The following is a 22,609-nucleotide window of genomic DNA, read 5'->3' as shown; positions in this document are numbered from 1 at the left end:
AGAAGGAATAGGCTGTGTTTTATTGCCAGTTTGCAATTTAGTAGCCTATATTGAAAGAATTGCGGCTGAATAATGTGCTTGTTTACACGGTACAGACATAGTTTTCCGTGTGCACTATGTTCCATTACACAAAGAACTTAACGGCCAGACACGACTTGTGATTAATGTCTCACATTATAGTTTATCGTCTTTCTCTTCGGCTATAGGCTATGCAAGGTAACGATAAATCTAACAAACATATAAATTGCTTTCGTAGGCCTATTTGCAGAAGCTGGTGAAGTCCGGAATAGCTAGCTAGTTCTTAAATGTTGAAATTTGGATTAAATTGCCTTTTCACTCGGTTGTCTTTGTTGCGGTTGAGTAGAGCGCAGTACATGTCGATTGCAATAGTCTACATCATTCGTGAATATGAAAGTAGATGACAAATCACCATGAAAGTTTAATCGTGATATAACATCAACGTAAATATTGAATTATTTCCTGTAATGTGTTGGTTCATTCTGTATATCACGCCAAATGGAGCCTTAAAGTGGTGCATCATGCCATGCCATCTAACCAAGAGAATAGTCTTTATTTGGTCCCAGTGCAAATTACATTGTCAGACCTGGCATTAGTGTTAAACCTGCAGTTAATATTACACTCATTGTTTTGTTTGAATTAAATAACAAAGTGCTCTGGGCCATTGTAATGTGTTGGGGTTGTCTGTAATGACAAGGAGAAAGATAGGGGATAATGAGTCCACAAAACAATCTAGCTGTTGTTTAAGCACTCTCAGGTGTGTGTGGTGTTTTTTTGGGAGGCTCGTTGACTTTGAAGTCATCTTAATTCTGTTTTCTTAAAGAAAGTGAAATGAGTCTATTTTAAAGTGTGTGTGTGTGTGTGTGTGTGTGTGTGTGTGTGTGTGTGTGTGTGCGTGTGTGTGTGTGTGTGCGTGTGTGTTTGCATGTGTGTGTGTGTGTGTGTGTGTGTGTGTGTGTGTGTTTGCATGTGCATGCACAGAGACACAGATTTTCCAGAGGAGAAAACTTGACTTGAATAAGAGAACAGAGAATGCATGAAGCAGCAAGCAATGAAGACAAAAGGTATGTTTTAAAATATATTTTTGAGAAGTTCTCCCAATACATATGACATTGAAGTAAAAGCAAGTGTTTTTTTCCATCTTGTAGAAATGCAGTATGTTCACGGCAGGCTGGTTGAGGGCTTTACTTAGAGCTGTTTTCAATAGAGAGATTTGTTATTCATTATATGAAAAAAAGTTTTAGTATTTAAAGGCGAATATGAAAAAACATATCTGGTCAGAGTTGACGGACATCCAAACGTAAGCTTTGTTAATTCATCACTGAGTAGTTTGTCGAGGTGATGTTAAAGACTATCAATTAATTAGTACAGTACAGATGAAGGGATTCCTGGACTGTTCATTTGTAAAAGCAATGATTTATAATTGTTACAGTTTACTAAATAGGCAACTTACATGCCGTTTCATTGTGTAAATAGAATTTTTTTTAAGAAGAGCTGCCTTTAAATGCAGACGGATTTAGTTTTACTCTTTCCAATATATGTATGTCTCACGACTATTATACATTTTTTATATTTAATTTTGATAATTAATGATGAAGTCCTTTTTGTAGTTTTCTGATCAGGGTTTTTGGCAGCATCATACTCATTTTAAGGAAGCTTTTGATGCCATGTGACGTATGCTAGTTTTTCACACTAGGGTTCAGGACTTGACACAGAACACTTTTGTTGTTGATATTGTTGTTTTACAGTTTTGTTATAATAAACAGTTATAAGTTTATAATAATTCTAATGTAACCCTTTAGATGTGTTATCGTTACACGACTCTTTAAGGCCACCATTAAGTAAAGCCCTACGACCTACATGTGCGATCAGTACTAGGTCTTTGTAAAAGATTTGCAAGTGGTGTGATTCTTTTTGTACACTTTTAAAATCGTGTAAACACTTTGTTATAGAGTGTTATCACTGGATGTAAGATGTGGCTCCGTCGGATTTGAAGTGCATTTTCTTACCTCAGTTTCAATTTTGAAAGGATTACATTAAGAAAAGGAACTTATTAAAGGTCAGTCAGATGTCATCCACTTTTTCTTGGGTTGTCACTCAAAATCCAGTCACTGCTGCCAAAGCAAGCTTTCAGTTCACATCTAAATAGTCATTTCCAATACACCAGCTGCCAGGTAGCGCAGAAGAGAGTCAACTGTGGCAGTATTCTTGGGCAGGCAGACAGTGAGTATCAGTGGGCCTATTAGCATCCAGCACATCTGGCCGAATTTGTGCTGTGTGAGCACTGGCAGTGTCTTTCCATGACTGGCTGGGGCCCTGACCATGCCAAACTGTCAATCCCACAGGAATGTCTCCCCAAACTCTACTGCAGTGACAGATGACAGAACATTGGCCTGTAGTATTGCTCGATTTTTTTTCTGTTTCTCACTCTTGCTTTCTGTCTACGGTGTTCCTTTTTTTCTTTCTCTCAAACTAAATTCCAGGCCCTGGACATTCACTTCAAGCTGCTCACCCACCCCCAACACACACCTTATATTTTTCTCAAACATTCAAATTGCAATGAAAGAATACGGACCGGCACGTTGGTTCAGCGTTACAACACAACCTGTCCGCAGTCCCATACTGAATTAATGTCATTAATGAGAGATCAAAGATATTTCATTATTAAATCAGACACACTTCAAATGCTTATTCTAGACCTGGGAGACTGGCATTTTACAGAGGTAATGTTCGGCTGAATGATTAGCACAATTTCTGGCAACGGCATATTAAGGTCAAGTGTGAAAATGGAAACTTTTGTTCAAAGATTCATTTCTGTGAGTGTTTTTGGCCTCCACTGTCAACACAGGTTATCCCAGGTTAAGGGCAGGGCCCAGACTGGAACTGTAACTTTTCAAAGCAGCACTTACTCGGCTCTGACAGACTGGAACTATCCATGCACTATTTGTGGTGTGCTCACACTGTGAGGACGGTTCTGGAAGGAGTTCTTCGTATTACCTAGTGTACAAAATGGCATAAATAATCGAATCAGAATCAGAACGCTAGAGAACACAAATTCTCTTTTTGTCTCTGCAGCAGTGGCAGTTTAGCCACAATATGAAGACATGACTAGCCTGCAAAGTGTGTGTATGTGCACCTACGAATGTGTATGTATGCGTACATTTTGTGTGTGAGTGTGTGTGTATGTGTCTGTGTGTGTATGTGTGTGTCTTTGTGCAAGCTCTTAAGTGCCTGACCTAATTTCGCAGTCAGCGAAGAATTCGGCAGTGAACGCCGGTCTCTGTTAGTGTGAGTTCGCTGTGCTGGGTGTTTCCTCTCCAGCTCTAACAGGAAGCTCATGTTCAAGTTCATCTGAGGACAGGGAAAAGGCTTTTCTTTCCACTTTGGATCATTTGAAGGGGAAAAAAATGGGCCCCGGCACCGAATCGCCCCTCTGCAATCTGGCATGTGTTTCCGCTCCCTATACTGCTTTATTGTCTATTTTGGCTGAACTTGCAGTTTTTTATACTGTGAAGAAAACATTTATTTTTTAGGATACAGTGAAGTGGGAGTAGGGTCCCAAGTCAAAAGCGAGTTCATGAATCCTTTAAGTAAATTAAACAGCTCTCTGCAGGATTTTCAGCCTTCTGCCTCAGTTTGGTACTCAAAAGAAACAGGACATAGCCACATTCAAAAGGAGAATATGTGTACTGCCTTGGTATGATTCAGAAGTCTCATTTGTAGAAAGAACTGTTGAAAACTTTTAAATGGATGGAGATTCCTATGATGATACATTGACAATTGAAAACATTCTTCCTTTTATTGCCAAATTGTTAAGGCCAAATTCAATCAAGGACAGAGGTGTTGAGGGCTGCTGTATGATTGTTTTTCACAGTTCTGAGGATGCCATGTGATTGGTGGAGAAGAGATGGAGGTGTGGCTGCCAGAGTGCAGGTGAGAGGTGATTGGTGGGATAAGACCAGAGCCGAATGTGACACAACAGTTTTTCAAATCTCCACTGTATTCCATCTCAGCACGTAAATCTAAATATTTGAAGGATGCTGAGTGCTTGGAGATGACTGACTAACATGTCATCTGAGGACGGGGACCTCCTGTCACACCACTCATCTAATCTGTTCTTATGGTATAAATCATTTGTTGTCCCTGTTTAGTACAAACAACAATAGACATAGGATCAAAAGCAACTGCATTTCGATTCAAAACCTGGTCTCAAGCGTTCTGTTCCCTCTGTGTTTTGAGATATACAAGCACACTCTACGCTCTGGCATGATGGGCAGCACATGATTTTAGAAATCTGTTCAAATCTGTTCTAGAACTTTGCCCACTGTGTTGAGAGAAGATCATGGTGGATAGCTAGGACACCTGGCCTTTCATTGTGGAAAGCGCTCAGCTCAGTTCCATTCCAGAGAATGGGAGCCATCGCAGCAATACGAGAGCAATTAAAGGCAGATACAGGATGAGCGGGATGTAATATCCCGTTTGTCTGGAGAGGATTGTTGCAGCATGTTGATGCTCTCAACCACACTAATCAAAAAGTAATTTATCTTTCATGTTAACTCATAGTCTGAAGCTCAAGGGTAGTTTTTAATTCCATATTGCCAGTGTCATTATCATACCATAAAGTATCGTTTAACAAGTTGATTCGTGACTTCACACGGTGTTGTTTCTGTTAGTTTATTTACCAAACTGTTTTTGGCCTTGGCTTACTTTTACTCGCGCAGCCCAATGTAGCATGATTTCTCTCTGACTGTTATTTGTGCTGCATGTCTACAGATTCTAGGGTTTATAGCCTTCTGTTTTGTAGTTAGTTTTGTATGATGATTGCTTAACATTAACTTGATGTCAGACATGCCACATTCATCAAGAGATGAAGAGAGCATTTTTCTTTCATGAGCTATTCATGTCGATCTTTAGGTTTGTTTATCCCACAACTGTCCATTCTGTCAAAACCACATACCCCGAAACTGAGACATCTTAAACCTGTTTGTATTGAAGTTTTTCTACCAAAATACGCAAATCATTATCTTGTGGTCTACTTTTCAGCAGAACACATTTCAAATGATGGCCTCGCCAGCTTTGAATGAAAAATGCTGACAAGCCCCGATCATTTTCTTGAATGCCTCTTTGTCATCTATTGCCCCAGTGACTCCCATTATTCAATCAATCTCACGCAGCCTTTTCCATTACCTCTCTGGGGGCCGTCTCAGGTCATGTGACCCCTGCAGGTGTCCTCCAGATGTGGCTGAGCCAGTCCGTGTGACTCCCTTTTCAGTATTTAATCTACTGGTCGGAAGGAAATAGAATATATATGCTCTGGTATGGATGGCAAAGGCCTGTTGACATACTAAACTGTAAGCAAATGACATGAACTCATGGGTGGAACAAGAGATGTTTCCAGCCTTCAGAAGTTTACATTCATGCTGGAGGATCTGCATCTCAGGGCCGGGCTAATCTATTCCTTTTCCTTTTCCTTTCTTCTTCTTCTTCTTCTGTCAGATAACACTGATGATTGACTGATTAAAGGCCAGTCCTTGATTCTAATCCATTACACTTCTCATTTTATGCAGCCAAATTCTCCTCACGTTCATCTAGCTGTCTGTCCAGACAAACTAAGCTGGTGTTCCTGCTCTGTCCTGGCACTGCCAATGGGAAACAAACGAAGTGGCCCGCACCGAGCCATACACTAGTTCAGCCAATCAGCAACATTGCTTTAAGGGAGGGCTGCATTTGATTGGCTGGTGAGCCCAAGTATCAAAAACATTTTGTGAGAAATCTAGACCTCTCTGTAGGAAATATATAACCTAGAAGAACTCACACATGCCCTTAATCACATGGGTCCTGTCATGTCCTTAAAATACCATGATAGAGATTCAGTTCTTTAATGCATATTTAAAAAAAAAAAACACCAGCAAGATGTAGATTTGGTTATATTAATGCAAAAACTTGCTTAATTTGTATTAGTCATACAGTGACATTATTTTGCCTGCCTTTTTCGTTGAGGTGTTTCTTTAATTGTGTTTTTATTTTCGTTTTTTTTTTGTTTTTGTCAGAAAAGTTTATTAGGGTATTTATTTGGCTATTATTCTAGGGGCGTGACGAAGAATGTGATGAAGGGGATGTGTGATTTATGACAGAAAAAGGATTATGGCACTATGTGAAAGAAGACCGCCATGCATGTTTTATAGTACGTGCAGAACATTTGTCAACTTGTGTTAGTTCAGAAAGAGTGATATTTGTAGCACATTAGCTATTTTATGTCCACCATGTAGGAGAATGAATGACCACAGACAAGCCTTTCCCAGCTGGACAGAGGGTGCACGCCACGTGAGCACTCATGGCAGCCTTTGAGTCCCAGGCCGGGCCGCTCCGTGGGCCAGCCATGGCTGCATTGTGGCGGGGGCTCATTTGAATAGCCCCTTAGTATTTTGGGGGGAGCAAGTCAGCACCATTTGCATTCGTTCCAGTCACAAAGGTTTATAGGTCAGCGTCAGAGACGCAGGCTTGAGAAAAACCTAAACACCTCCACATATTTCTTTGCTTTTCACTCTGCATCCTTCAACATTTATTTGTTCTGCATGTAGTTGTCCTAATTCCACTTTTTCATCTTCTTCATGTTCAAATCTCACTGGACTACTTATAAAAGATAGGCTCTAGGGTGTTGGCACCTTTGAACTGTGTTCATTTCATTGGCACGGCTTGTGCCTATTCCTTGCATGTTTAAATGTGTTGTGTTGTGTTGGTAAGGGAAGGGTGTGGGTTACAGGGAGATATTTACATGAACAAGAATTTAGCCACAAGCTTAAGATATTATGGTAGCTGTTCTTTAACTCCGGTGTAAGTTGCACAGATTTGTCTGCTGTCTAATTTAGTCACGTGTTCCAATTAAGTCGTTAGAACAACTGTTCACGCAGAGGGATTGTAATAATACATTTTTTTTTAATTGAGGTTTTCTGTGATATTTGAAATGACGTTGCTATTGAGCGTCCATGTGAGCCACAGAGTGGGCTCTATGTGATCTGTCTGTCTTCAGGCATCCTACTCCAGGTTCTCTCTGCTTCTTCCTCCAGAAATGTTTCCTTGACTGATCTCCTGGACCGTGGAGTTTATGGAGATTAGCTATTTTATTTAGAAGTATGTGAGGGGGTCTGTCTCTCTCTCTCAATCTCTGTGTGTGTGTGTGTGTGTGTGTGTGTGCGTGCGTGCGTGCGCGCATGTCTGCTTTCATTCAATGTGGCCACAAGAAGGCAGTGTGTGTCCTATATAGTTGTGCTGAGGCATGGGTGAAAAGAGGCGTCTGAGGACCTGTGCAGGCCGCTGGAGACGTGTGAAACGGCACACAAAGGAGGCTGCTCTATCTGTATGCACACGACATAAAGGCTCCTTTTGTTAGCGTCTGCGTCCTCATGACTGTTAGCATCTCAGACTCCTGCAGCTGCCCTGCCCCCCACCGCAGAGCAGAGCAGAGCAGAGCAGAGCACGGGCTGCAGGAGAGCCCTTAACCCTGAGCAGGGACAAACTGCCAGTTCACTCACGCAGTATATAGTGTATTGAGACTATAGCAATTAGCCTTATTTTAGTGCACAGCCACATATTCTCGGAGGATATTCATTTTTGAATTGTGTTAGATAAGGTATTTTCAGTCATTGCTTTTAGTGCCCAATCATTATTACAAAGAGTCTGATTAGTCCACCTCACGTATTACCTTTGTGTACAACTTCATCAAGACTCTTCTTGATCTTAACCCCCTTCACTGAACTCTCAAACAGACACACAGGCACCTTGCACATTTTAGGCTAAAGATAGCAATATAGTTTTCTTGGATTCTGACAGATAGCTGGAATACTGGTTATACTTGAGAAAGAATAAGGACAGTAAAAGAGAGTTTAATAGTGGCTGGCCTGGCTGGCTGGCTGAAACTTGCACCTAGACCTGTGTCTGGAAAACAAGGGCAGGGCAGAGTCCTCCTGTTTATTTTTAAACGCACCAGACTGGCAGTGTGCCGAAACTGATATTGCATGGCAGGGATAAGCGAGGTCAAGACTGGGACTGTGTGCGTTGGGCGTATGACCAGTATAGTGCTGTCCTAACATCAGGTCATGTGAAGCTTATAAGATTTGATATTGCACCACGAGCCTTCATAGACAAAACGTAGCTATTTAAAAAACACACCCATGTTTCTCAGTGTTAGTAAATATATTGGTAATTCTCAAAATAGCCGTCCAAATATTACTTTAACTATTGACACTAAATATTATAAAAAAAAATGTATTGGGTAACAGGTGGACATTATGGGGTCTTGAACAGTAAGGATTGTTCTCAGTTTAGCGGGTCTGTGTGTGCCCTTGGGAAGCATTCCGTAGTTTGACTGAAATCACTCATTAACCACCATTTTATCAACTCTGCTGCAGCCTACTAACTGTTACACACTTGGCCTCGTTTTAAATAGTGTTTGAAGCACTTCTCATGCCTGTCTTCAGTCGATACCATACAGGAGAGAACTCTGTAGAATCCCTACAATCCCCTGAATAGAATAGGGCAGTTTGTGTGTGTGTGTGTGTGTGATCTCCTCCATAATTGCATGAAGGCTGTGTCCATGTGTGTCTGTCCCTGGGGGCCGTTGGGACACAGGCATGGCGGATTGGGTGTGGCGGGCTCGGCTGGGGCGAATCCTCTCTGTGCTGTCCATGCAGGGCTGTGACGTGGCACACGCTAGCGCCGGCTCTGGGCCCACGCCTTTAAGAGTGAGCACCGTACCACTCCCCACACTCCCCACACTCCCACCCCACGCGGCCATGCAGAGAAGGCAAAAAAGGTCCATGCTGGTCCATGCTTTAACACCAGCACCCAGCCCTAACAGGACGCTGGCACATGGGCCTCGGCAGAAACAGGTCTCAGGGAAACAGGTTTGTTCAGTGTATGCCTCTGTTGATGCACAGGATTCCTGTGATGCCTTTAATGATTCTTGTCTGGTTGTAAGGATTATAACACATGGATATGTTCAACACAGAAATTAGGGAGGGAGTATGCAGCTATTTGTAACATATAAGGCATACTAAATGTTCAATATCCGATATATATGTATATATATATATATATATATATATGTGGGATCCTCATTATGAGCTCAGGGCAGTGGTATTAAGTAATCTCATGTTATTAGCACAACCTCCTTGACATTATTGTCCCTTATGCACTTTCTTGAATTAATGTTCCATGAACATGCATATGTAAAATATTTATTTTTAGCAATAGGAGATTCTATAACTGCTGTAAACATATTGCTTTATTCCTCTTTTGAATGTGTAGCAGCACAAACGAGTTTTGGGATTAGTTTGCTGGCCGCTCGCTATTGTAGGTCATATTATTGGCTAGCGAAACAACAGCCACTTACTACTTCAATGTCAGTTTCAACTTACTGTCTTCTGCACAATGGAAAGTTAGTTTTGTAAGCAAACATGTTTGAAAGATACTGCACGTTGCATTATCTATTTATGGTAGAAGCCTTTCACAGAGTCCCAAAAATGTTTAATAATTAATTTCAGTAACACGTTATTTAATCATCGCTTAAGTGTGAAATGTGCAAAGCCATCAGCAGTCTATATATTTTTTTTAGTTAAGCTCTAAAATTACTCATAACAAATGTTGATTTTTTTTCCCCTTTTGTTTGTTTGTTGTCTGGAGTATTTGCCTGTAATTATACAGAGCAAAATGCCTGTCGCAGTATAGCAACAGTAGGCATGCATATAATAAAATACCAAGTCTGATGCATTGGTTAAGAGAGTCTGTAAGCTTGTGACTAAAAGAAAAGATACAAATTATTTTAGAAGGTGAAGGCATTTTATTACAGCAGTGATTGTGATGAAATGTTAAAAAGATGTCCTCATTGATTTAAGCAAGCTGTGCGAAGCCTGCCTGAAGGAGTGCGGTGTGTGTCAAACCTGGCACATGCTAAAAATGCTCATTAGAGGGACATAAAAGAAGGATTCTGAAATGATTTACACATTCTTTCGGCATTGAGTGAGAAACAAACAGTTCACTTGAAACGCAATATCCAATGACTTACTTTTACAAATCAAGTTTAAAAAGTAATAGTGTAGTAATACTTTACATTTGGCATTCAATTAGGCATTTTGCAACATTGTGTCATAGAGAGGTTTGTAAGGTTTATCATTTATTTGATCTGGTATTTTCATGCCTTCATTCAGATGTGTACAGAGAATTATATTAGCCATGTAGTTATACTTTTAGTTTTACTATCCTTTTAAATTCTATTTGCTACTTCAGGTTCAGCAATTCTTTTCAAAGAGCTATGATTAGTCTTTGACTATTACATTTTTTTTGGTTTATTGTTAAGGTAAAGGATATTGGACAGTGTAACAGTGTTTGATAGCTTATGAGTATATTGTTTTTTATTCTTCTGTCGAATTTAGATTAGATTTAGATGGTCAACAAAAGCCATGGTTATTTACTCACAATTCTGCATGACCTTGCTGTGGTGTTACCAGGATTAATGTTCTGCCTGTGTGTTAATTCTACCACACAATCATATAATGCTAATGCTATGAAGATAGACAAAAATTATACTTTAGTTCGACAGAGTAAAAAATAGAAGCCTCTATTTATATTTTTATAATCAGTAAGCAATATTTTTGTTCGGTTAACTAATCAATATATCCGTATATTAAATTGTTATTGTATTTGCTCTCACTAAGCCGTCCATGTTCGAGCTTTTCACCATGTTTTGTTTTTATACTTCAATATCTTTAAAGACAAGAAGCTGTTTCATGTGAAACCTCTTTGTTTTGCATCTGAAACTTTAACATCCTATGGAGCGTTTTAGACATGGATCAGGACATTGCAGCACACGCTCATGCTACCATTTCTTAAGAAACTATTTGTATATTCTATTAATTATTTCCATAATTTTTAACATAAAATAGAGAACATAAGAAAAAAGCAAAAGAGTGCTTTTATGGTGAAAAGCTCAAGTGTTGATTCTCTGTTTAGGATAGATATTTCATCAATGTCTGGGTGTATTTTCACAAATTAATATTTATAGATTGAATTATTATAATTTCTACACAACACTTTACTAGTGCACTGTGCAAGACCAACATATCTTGGGGAATAATAGATGAACCCACATTTCGGATGTGAGAAATACTCTCTAATGTAGAGCTATCTGAAGTATACATCTAGTCATAAAGTGAATTATTAGGTTTGAATTAGGTATGTAGCCTAATATAAGATTGACAGTTTGAATCAAGAAAAAAACACTCATGAAACCAAATCAACTTGCCATGTTTTGTTTAAAGCTATTTAAAGTAAATTGGCAATGATTGAGGTTTTTTTTCTAATTGAGAGAGTTAAATATTGTTAAAATATATTTATAAGACATATTTATTCAGCAAATGTTGTTCTGTGTATTTCCACTTAATCAGGCAAACATTCACACCCATGTCATCTCGTAAAGTCTGGGAATTGGAATTGGTACATCCAGACAGAAACTTGTATGCTTACTTTGAGGAAAGTCATATGTAAATGAATTACATTTGTCTTGGATGTTGACTTTATGTTATAAAGATCATAGCTTGGGAATTCCTTCCAAATAAGCAGTGACCACCATGTTGTGTCTTACTGTCCTCCATCTTGGGATCTGAAATGTGGGGTTGTGTTGCACATCACAGCCCCCTACCTGTATCCCCTCACACGTCATGGTCTATCGAACCAGTTCACTTGCTTGGATAAAAACAATTATTTAATTTCAAGCAGACACAAAAAAGTAGTATTTTGTCTCTGAACTGGTTCAAATATTTGAATATTTGAATATATCATGTGGAGGAATATTATCTCTGATTCTTTACAGAATTTGTACAGATATTTTTGGTGTTGTCATATCTCTCCCCTTCAAGGGGAACAAAGTAATTGAGCCAACATCATATATATTTTGCATCACACCTGACTGAACTGACCCGTATGGTCACGGTCGATTAACAGGTTGAATTTAGCTACTTGTATTTCATTTAACGAGTTAACATAAAAGTGGTCGAACTGGCTCCTGTTGGTATGTGCCTGACTGCGGCCGTGCGTGTGTGCACTTGTGTGCTCGTTGCTGCGCTGGGCTCTGATCTGCTCCCTCGGCCGGCCCTCAGAGGCCAGAGGAGTTAATAAAGTGTGATGTGGGACGTCAGTGAGTGACACCCCTGAGGGAGGGGATCACCTCTTAATCCCCATTAGGCAACAGGCCACTGATCTTTACCTACTCAAAGCAAACAGCACACTCCCCGTCAATGGGGCCTGCCTGCTCCTAGTCTAACACTTGTGACCCCGGGGTCGTGGCCTTTGTTCACGTCTCAACAAAATGTGACCCCAGAGGTCACGGCTGTAATTGAGAAGTCATCTTGACACGTGTGCTCGGGGGGCCAGAGAAGGACCCACCACAGAGGGCCCGCAGCGTCTGCAGCGCGACATGGAAAATGGCACGTCCCTGTTGTAGTTGTTGTTGTTGTTGTTGCTAATTCAAGTTTGTTTGGATCTTTTAGCAAACATGACCTTCTATTGATCTATGTTTTATATTGCTCAATTTTTTATGTTATCTTGTTTTATTTTTTTTATATTGCAAGCGTGTGAAATTTGCACAGGTGTATCTCCAGATGCATTTTCATATTCTTGGGCTTTTGGAATGTGTATATATTTACTCAACAGGAATTTATTTCTGAGTAAACGTGCCTATAAACTTAGTGTAAACTAATAAGGAGCATTAGACATTCAGACACGGTTCAGATACTGAAGGCATGCTCTGTTAACTCCCTCCTCATTGAAATGTCAGTTCAGTCGTTGACTCTGACCGAGCTTTTGCAAGAGGAAAGGATTTCACATTCATTTTATTTCACTGTCCTTCTCAACACACTGACTGACGACAGGAGATGAGATTTCTTCTGCAAATTAAAAATACATTTCTGTCAACCAAATATGCTGATTGAAATACGTAAATGTAAATGGTTCCCTAGTAGTTCGTTGTGACCTTCTTGAGAAGTATTTAGTAAAAGAGTCATCTTCAGGTGTGAATTAGTTTGTTTGCTTCTCATCTCTCCTCAGGAAAGATTCACCATTATTTTAAATCTGTGGCTCAGAAATATTTACTACACAGCGTCTGGTTTGAACATATAATCTCCTTGGTCTGCGTTTATTTGATGTGGTTGTTAAGTGCTGTTTTGTACACTGGAGAAGACTTTATTGAATGTTGTGGTTCTAAATCAGGCCCCTGAGATTAAATTATACATTATACAGTGTTTGTGGAACTGTTGCTGTTATCAGTATTTGTTGCACAGGATAGATAATTGAGCGGTATATTGCACATAGTGTTGCTTAACAACACAGCCATTAGGTTTTGGAGTGTACTTTTTCCTCGTTTGTCGTGTTGTCATTAAGTTTCGTTATCCTGCACACATTTTGTAAATTATCCTATAAAATCAATAGTCATTGTAGCCAAAAGTGCGTTATCGTACTAATGGTAAATTTACTCTGAGAAGCAGTTTATGACTTGACATCCATCTTCATTTTAAATCATATTGACTTCATAATACTAAGTTAATCGTTGTCACGTTTTTTTAAATTTTAATTCAATGTTCAAATAATGTTAAATTGTTAGTTCTACTGTCTAATTCTTATGTTTTTATAATGTTTGTTTTCTAAAATAGTTTCCGTCTCCCTTGTCATGGAAGACATTATGACACGAAAGTCATGAATATGAATTGTCAGGGTGATCCATAGTAAAACTCCACTGAAGCTGTTCTCTGTAAATGGCCATAAGTAAGTTATTGTGATTGGCGTTTGATCAGGGGGCACACATGAGGAGTCAGCTCTGAGGAAGATGAGGTCTTACATAGAAACGTACTGTTTGGGTGTTGGCAGCCAACCCAAAATCAAAATTGTATCCTCAAGTGAACTTAATGCAATGTACAGTTCAACATGCCTGCCAAGTGTGAGCATTCCTGCCACAGTTTAAACCGTCAACAAGAGATGATTATGAACATTATGAGACTTGGTACAACAAGTGATGCCACAAATACGTTTAACTATAGTTTAATTAAAAACTCTGAAGGATTTGCTCTCCCACTTCCAGACAATAATGTAGCACAGTTTTGTGTTGAATGTGCTCGTCCTCCTTCACAATTGGTTAAACGCGGTGGCGAGGTGTGACGTGGCCGTGGGCATCGTGTGGGCATAGTAGGTGTGCTGTGTGTCCGCTGTTGGCATACGAGGGTGGCATACGAGGGTGGCAAGAGGATGAGAAACGTGTCCACTTCCATTGCCGTGCTGTGACAGACCCACATTCTGGATTTGTTCATGTCATTTGTGCTCCCGCCCTCCGGTGGCTCCGTGGTGTGTGTGTGCGCGCGTGTGTGTGAGTGTGTGTGTGTGGCTCCGTGGTGTGGGTGTGCGTGTGTGTGCGTGTGTGTGTGTGTGTGGCTCAGTGGTGTGTGTGGTTCCGTGGTGTGTGTGTGTGTGTGTGTGCGTGTGGCTCCGTGGTGTGTGTGGCTCAGTGGTGTGTGTGTGTGTGTGTGTGTGTGTGCGTGTGGCTCCGTGGTGTGTGTGGCTCAGTGGTGTGTGGCTCAGTGGTGTGTGTGTGTGTGTGTGTGTGGCTCCGTGGTGTGTGTGTGGCTCTGAGTCTGGCTGGCGGCCGCGGTCTCTGCTGAGGGGTCAGTCCTGGCTGAGCAGGGAGGTTTCAGCGCGCAAGAAGCTCTCAGGCGGCACGGCTCCGAGAATGGGCAAGATAAGATGAGTGGAGTAGATGTTCTCTGTCCCTCCACCACGCCAGACAAGCGTGTGTGTGTGTGTGTGTGTGTGTGTGTGTGTGAGTGTGTGTGTAGTGTGTGTGTGTGTGTGTGTGTGTGTGTGTAGTGTGTGTGTGTGTGTAGTGTGTGTGTGTGTGTGTGTGTGTAGTGTGTGTGTGTGTGTGTGTGTGTGCGTGTGTGTGTCACAACTACAGCAGCCGTGTTAGTTTGCTTATTGGTAATTACAGCGTTGTGTCTGAAAGCAAAGAGGGTGAAAAATGTAGAAAAAGCAGAATGAGTTAAACAACAACTCCTCCCAGCGTTGGTGTCCCCCAGTCTAGTGTGTCCCTGCCGTGAGGAATGAGGATGTGGAGCATACTGCACCAGTGCATCCCACAACACAAGGTGTCATGAAATACACGTTCCTGTTTTTGGGTTCTGTTGTTGCTGCTACCTTTAGGGGGGGGGGGTGTTGCCAAACTTTATAGCTTGTCAGTTATCTCCACAAAGAGAAGAGAAAAATGTGCGGTTTTGAGGTAGAATATTTGTCTGTGTGTGTATGTGGGTGGTGAGTGCAGAGTGAAGTGTAGAAGATAATGTATAATTATCCTGTGCGTGCTGACACACTGGAGTTCTGGCTCCAATAGTGGAACTTCATTAATGATAAACTGACATTGGTGCTGAATGCATAACGCCTGGAGGAGAGGAGGAGAGGCATGTCTGCGCCCCCCAACTGTAAAAGTTTCCCCCTCTCCTAAAAGGTGGACCATTGCCTGGCAGGCCTCTGCTAGAGTATGTCTGTGGTGCTGTGGTTCTGTGTGAGTGTGAGTGTGAGGGTTCAGTGTGCGGCTCATCTTTATCTGCAGTGTTTTGTACTGGTCTCCCCGACTGTGTGTCTCCACCAGAACAGCAGTGAGGGAGACTCAAACTCATCAGCTTTTGACTTCCTGATCAAAATGTTGAAGGGGGTAAGAGGTGTTTTAGTCATGAGGGGTGCTAGGTTAGTGTGTACTCAATGGGAGTAGGAGAAAGTTCAACGAGTGTGGTATGAAGTCCCTGTCGCTGCTTTACCACAATGGACAAGGCTGGAATATTTCAGTGATATTGAAAGTTAAATCTGTTGTGTCCTCACCCCCCCCCTCCTTCAAAAAAAAAAATGGGCTCAACCGTATCTGGTCGGGAATGTCTCAAGCGGAGCTTTTGTGTTCTTACCGTGGTGGCCGCCTGTAGGTACAAGTGACATGAATCTGTGATATGAACATGTGACTTTCATTTGTCATGCAGAGCAGCAAGGTGTGTCTGTGTATGTGAGTGTGTGTGTGTGTGTGTGTGTCTGTGTATGTGAGTGTGTGTGTGTGTGTGTGTGTGTGTCTGTGTGTGTGTGTATGTGAGTGTGTGTGTGTGTGTGTCTGTGTGTGTGTGTGTGTGTGTCTGTGTGTGTGTGTGTGTGTGTCTGTGCATGTGAGTGTGTGTGTGTGTGTGTGTGTGTGTGTCTGTGTGTGTGAGTGTGTGTGTGTGTGTGTGTGTGTGTGTGTGTGTGTCTGTGTGTCTGTGTATGTGAGTGTGTGTGTGTGTGTGTGTGTGTGTGTGTGTGAGTGTGTGCGATAGCCAGAGCAAGAAAGAGAGAGCCCTCTAGGAGAGCCCTCACCCATGTCATCGGTCCCCCTCCCTGCTCTCTCTCTCTCTCTCTCTCTCTCTCTCCCTCTCTCCCTCTCTCTCTCCCTCAGTGGCTCTGTGGAACGTGTAATGAAAGAGCGACTTGCTCACGTACTCGACTGCGCCCCTATTTCATCATCAGCTGAGCTTCTTTCCCTCCACTCAGTGCGCTCTCTCTTTCTTTTTCCTTTCCTCCCTTTCACTGTCTCCCCCTCACTCTCTCTGTCTTGGCCACATGCAAGGAGTAGAGTGGAGAGAAGCTTCTAGAAAAAAAGAGAAAAGCGTCTGCTGCTATTTCTACAGCAAGGTCCTCCCCTTCAGACAGCTTGTGCCAAGAGAAGGAGGGCTTGTACCAGTGGGGATTTTAACCCTGTGCCTCCAACTCTCTGCAGGAACTCAACTGCCTCAAACATCCTGCAACAAGTTGCTGTGGGACTGGAGTTCCGAGCCAACCGTGCTCTTTTTTTCTGTGACATTTTTCGCTATTTATACAAATGTATTGTTTGCCGTGCTGATGTGTTGTCATGATGAATGTACTTTTTTTGGTGATTAATGGTGGGGTTTGTCAGGCAGTGTGCTGTGGCTAAATAGCTTTCTGGATGGTTGCTTGCGCTTGTTGTGTTTGTGGTTTTATGGCAGAGGGTTTTTTTTTCGTGCTGAGAGTGAAAATGGCCGAGCTCTCGACATGTTGCACCTCTTCCGAGTGAAGAGGGAGCCATAGTTCCGTGGATAGTACGGCGCTCTCTTTCTTGCGTTTGTTGTCTGTCTATTTTGCGCCCCTCTCCCTCTTTTTTACTCTCTTTTTCGCTCCTCTCATTCCCCTCTCGCTATCTCACGCACCCTCTGCCTTTCCCTCTCTCTCTCTCGTTCTCTGTGTCTCTGTCCCTCTCTTTCTCTCTCTTTCTCTCTCTCCCGTTGGCTGTCTCTAGTGAAAGGGGAGCAGGAGGGCGGTGCAGTGGCGGAGCTTTTTCTGGGACAGGTGCCAATTCCAAACAAAAGACATAAAAAGGCAATGAGTGAGAGATGCCTACATTGAAAGAAAAAAATGTTGCATGTTGAAATGAAAAAGTGATTTGTTGCGATCGCATGTGGTATCCGAGGGCTTTGTGCATGCATGTGTTGCTCTGCTATGGGCATTAGGTTGGATCGCAAAGTGGCTTTCGCACAGGGAGACCAAAGTAGTGAGTGGGCAAAAGATTTGAAATACTTCTTTTTTCCTCTGTCTCGCTCTTTTTCTCTCTCGCACTCTTCAGCCAGTAAAGGCATTTAGGCTTTTTTTCCTTCCTTGTTTGGAGGGGGGTTGTTGTGTGGGCGGGGGCTCTGATTCCCTGCTGCTGAATTATTCATGAGACCGAGCCGATGCTGAGATCTGACTGGCTGGGCCATTAACATTCATCGGACATTCTGTTTGTCTGTTTGCTAACATTCCTCATTCAAAGACTTGTTAACTGCCAGACGGACTGCACACGCGTCTCCCCAGCACCCTCATGGCCTCCTATTGTGCCAGCAGCCCTGGCAGTCCCGGGGCTCGGAGGTGGCAAGCAGGCATGTGCCCTGGGGCTGGGGGCCGGGGGCCGGGGAGGGGATGGAGCCTCCGTGGGTCTGCCTGTGCTGCTCTTCGCTGGGGCCGTGGGGGTAACTGCCTGCTCTGCTCTCTCTCCTCCTCAGCAGAGAGCCACATGGAGAGAGTAGAGGACATCCTCGCCTAGCCATGTTGTGCTGGATGGCTGTCATGTGCTCATGTGCTGGCTCTCTTGTGCGATCCGAGGTAAGCAGTTATTGCTGGTTCCATGCTTGGGAGACTTGGGTTGGAGATGGTACATGTTTAAATCTGTGTAGTTAAAGGATTAGTAGGTAAAATGTCTCTCGTGTTATGGGTTAAAACACGCATATATGGTTTGCGTATTCAGTCTTCAATTTTCACAGTATTTTCATTGCCATATTTGATGGATTTTTATCTGTAATATATCTATCACAATTTCTTGCACAAAAGCTGCTTACTGATACTGTAAACTTCCAAAACCTGAAAGGAGGTTCTACAAAAGTGTAGTATTTGTCTGGAAGTGAGACAATAATGCACAGAAATGATATCATTGCTGTCTTTTCTTTGTTGTGATGAGGTGTGTTTGGCTGATGCTGTTAGTGTGTGTGTGTCCCAAACTGAGCTTGTTTCACTGCTGGGTTTGCTCTCATCTTGGAGAAAGGGAAGCCTTTCCGAGAGACCCTCATATGATTGCAGCTGTGGTGGGATAGGTGCTAGACCATGTAAGCAGGGCCGTGCTCTTCCTCTCATTACCCTTTACTGTATGTTAGAGTGTTGCAATACAGCCTCGCCATCCGTGCGGAAAGGTTTCTGATTCATTCCTTCATTTTGATGTCTCAGATTTAGTCTCATATTCTATGATATGTTTAAATGATATCTATTTTTTATTTAAAATATCGCAATTTTTAGCTATCCATTCATGCTGAACATCCATTTAGGCTCCACATCCATGGTGAATTCTCACTTCTCAGTAAAAGAGAAATACTGACAAACACCATTTGTTATTACCGACATTATCGACGAGCTTTGATTAATGTTAATTCATATGATACAGTTGTGAGGAAATGTCGTTATTGATTGAAAAATAGACGACTTCGTCAGCATTAGTTGCATATTCTACATTACCTCTGGTGGTTGTAAATGTAAAAGCCTGTTAATACTAGTGGAGGTGTGTGATAATGGCTGCTGGTATATTTTCTGTGAGAGCTGAATTTCATGGACTTTTGATAATAATAAGAGGGCGATAGAGATGAGTCATCATAGGCCAAAACACACATGCACACAGTCACGCATTCAGCAGGCTTACAAGAGGACTAGGCCTACATACAACATGGCCATCGACAGGTTTAGGTTTATGAAGGGACTATCATTTATGTGCAAATCTCTTCCCTTCTATGTAATAGGCATATAGGTGTTTGTCCTTGTGTTTGAACATATGTTCGCTGATGTTTTTAATAATCAAACTATTATTACAAACATGAATGCGTACTTATACATTGGCATACCTACAGTACACACATGCACATTAATATACACAGAACCATTTTTACATTTTCCAGCATTAGGTTTGAAAATGAGATCCTTCAAGACTAAATCCATGTGTGTGTGTTGACTCAAGGTATACACTGGTTTACTGAAGCTGCTTCGTTTGTGTGAGGGGTCCAGGCAAGGACAAGGATTCACAGATTTCATTATAGAGTGACAAGAATGTGGCATCATTCAAAATTGTAAATTGGTACAGAATTTGGAGGGCACTAGATTGTGAAGATTGCATTAGTAAGTCTTGAAAAAACGAAATGTGTATTTACTACAGATTTCTATATATCACATTATATTTTTTTTCCAGTAAATTAACGGTAATTCTAAGAAGCAAAAATAAACATTTTATTCATGTCATGAATAAAAGGAATGGCAAATACTGCTAAAGTGATGTCAAATACTGCTAAAGTGATGTCAAATACTGCTAAAGTGATGGCAAATACTGCTAAAGTGATGGCAAATACTGCTAAAGTAATGTCAAATACTGCGTAAGCAAGTAAGATTTGGAATAATGAAATAATTAAAGTGTGGGAAGAGGCAGACACACTCCTCCAGTCACGTAGCGACACACACCCACACACTCCTTCACTGTCATGCGTTAACACACACCCACACACTCCTTCACTGTCATGCGTTAACACACACCCACACACTCCTTCACTGTCATGCGTTAACACACACCGACACACTCATTCTCTCTCACGTATAGCACACACTTGATGCCATGTGCACCACAATGGATCTTGGATTTAGTGTTGAATTGAGTTCCCACGCCTCTGTGTGGAAGTAGAGGGTGCAGACCCCCCTATAAAGACTGCCACACACACACTGTCTAGACCAAGATGGCTCCCCCATTCTCTTCTAGAAAGTTCCATGTCACATATATGAGCTTCTCTAAACGAGAGCAGAGAGGGAAACATTTGACTTCTGCATAGTATTAACACATGATGTTTGGCCACTTGACAATACGTGTCACTTTCAGTATATGTGCACCAAATTTAGATACATTGCATAAGTCAAGCAAAGTCATTGTGATTTGATATTAATTAGGAGGATTAGGGTGATTTAAGTCCACATAAAAACGACTACATGTTTGTGATGGGATGTTTAGGGCGATTTAAGTGTACATAAACACGGCTCCATGTTTGTGCGTTTGTATGCATGTGTGAGTGCGGGCGGGCGGTGCAAGTCTGAACTAGACTAAGGCCATATTTTGTAGGGAGATCTGAATGCATTCTATAAACAAACTAAAAAGTTGGCCCTCAGGTTTGGAGGAACTTGTTGTTTTTAAGTTTTTAAGTGTTTAAGTATTTAAGAATAGCCCAAAAGGGTAGTATGCATGAACTGAGTAAGTAAACTAGGCTTGAAGAAATAGCTTAACATTCCTATTTTGTATCTCATTTGTGGTGTAGAAGAAATTAAAATGCGCACACTCGGTTGTCCATTGATATTCTTCAAAAAAAAGTTTAAATTAGCCTTAAATTACACATCTTAAATATTCACATGATTTATAGATGTTCACTGAACAGTGCATGGTATCATAATGGAAGTGTAATATTGTAATAAACTAGTTTCGGTGTGAAATTATAAAAAAAAAATGTAAGTGATATTGAATAATCAAATATTTGTTACCTAATACCCAGTACTCATTAATTACTTTCACCATCCAACAACTGAGAAAAAATGTGTGTGTGTGTGTGTGTGTGTGTGTGTGTGTGTGTGTGCGTGTGTGTGTGTGTGTGTGTGTGAGTGAGTGAATGAGTGTGTGCACCCACAATGTTTTAGATGACATTAAGTTGAGTATTTTTTTGGTAGAGCTTACAATATTTGAACGCCCCTTTGTTGTAAACTCTCTAATTGAATTATCAGTCAGAAAGAGGTCATTTTAAGTGCTTTTGGTAATTATTTTGGCTACTTTAGTTTATGTTGGAATGTACAAAATTCCCTTTTAACCTCCATTTGCATATGGCATTCATGTAAAGATTCTGTAGAACAGTAATATATTTGTTTGTTTGGTTTTTGTTTGTTTCCACAGTTGATGGTTATCGTATACTCTCGAATCTAGTTCTGTAGTTGTTCACTGTTGTTGCCAGAATTTCCTTTTTTCAGCTCACCTCTTGTGTTGCAAAACTCCCCGCTGAACTTCCCGCCTTTATTCTAGCAAAATGAAACCTCTGGAATGCCACGGTGCCCTGTTTAGATGAGACCGTGTGCTTTAGCATTCATCTGGTGGAGCACATGTAGTCCTGTAGTCCTGTGTCTGCTGTTGTGCTGACCAAGCTGGACTGTGAAGAGGCTCCGGGGGGGGGGGGGGGGCAGGGATGGGCGGTCTTCTAGACAAACGTGCCGGCCGCTCTCACAATGACGCTCAGGCATGATTGACAGGTGACAAAAGCTGGGGTGGAGCTGCTTAATTGTTGAGCATACAGATGATGTCATGGCCACTCACACCATCTAGAGGGCCACAGATAGTGCACTCCAATGTAGTGCAGTATACTTGATCCGTATGTTTGATTATCACAAGCTGTGTGTGTGTGTGTGTGTGTGTGTGTGTGTGTGTGTGTGTGTGCGTGTGCGTGTGCGTGCGTGTGTGTATGCGTGTGTGTGTGTGTGTGTGTGTGTGTGTGTGTGTGTGTATGGTACATGAAGTACCTAATAAAGATTTTTAAGGTGAACCATGGTAAACATTTCAAGTCAAGTTAAAGTCAAGTTAATTGCAGGTGCTTGAATCTGTGTATTTTATTAAGAAATTACTGTATAATATATTTTCAATTTCCATGATACCAAAATGATAGTGTATATTTTCATTTGCCAAGTATATAATTTTAATACACGATCCTGTGGCTTAAAACTGATCGATTGGATTTATAGTCAAAATAGCCAAACACTTCAAAAACATGTGTTGGTACCTATTTCCACCCTAGATTCAAACGAATTAGGGAATTAGGGAAAAGAACACAAATGAACGATAGTTTAATTCCCCACAGGTGAAATAAAGATGAGAAGGCAGCATACTTGAAGGCACCACGATGAGCACCCTCCGACTGCACAAAGAGGCCATTGTCAAAGTGCTCAG

General features: G+C 41.5%; 1 long non-coding RNA gene across 1 annotated transcript; it reads left to right on the top strand.

Annotated features, from left to right (window-relative positions):
* Positions 1-946: 946 nt before the first annotated feature.
* Positions 947-11,354, top strand: LOC116224026. The gene is made up of 2 exons (XR_004165390.1): positions 947-1,082; positions 3,893-11,354. It is a non-coding gene; the product is annotated as an uncharacterized LOC116224026 (long non-coding RNA).
* Positions 11,355-22,609: the final 11,255 nt, after the last annotated feature.

This window comes from Clupea harengus, chromosome 16 (assembly GCF_900700415.2).
Source record: "Clupea harengus chromosome 16, Ch_v2.0.2, whole genome shotgun sequence".
NCBI classification, from domain to species: domain Eukaryota; kingdom Metazoa; phylum Chordata; class Actinopteri; order Clupeiformes; family Clupeidae; genus Clupea; species Clupea harengus.
The sequence above is the reverse complement of the archived record's forward strand: the minus strand, read 5'-3'. Positions and strand labels throughout refer to the sequence as shown.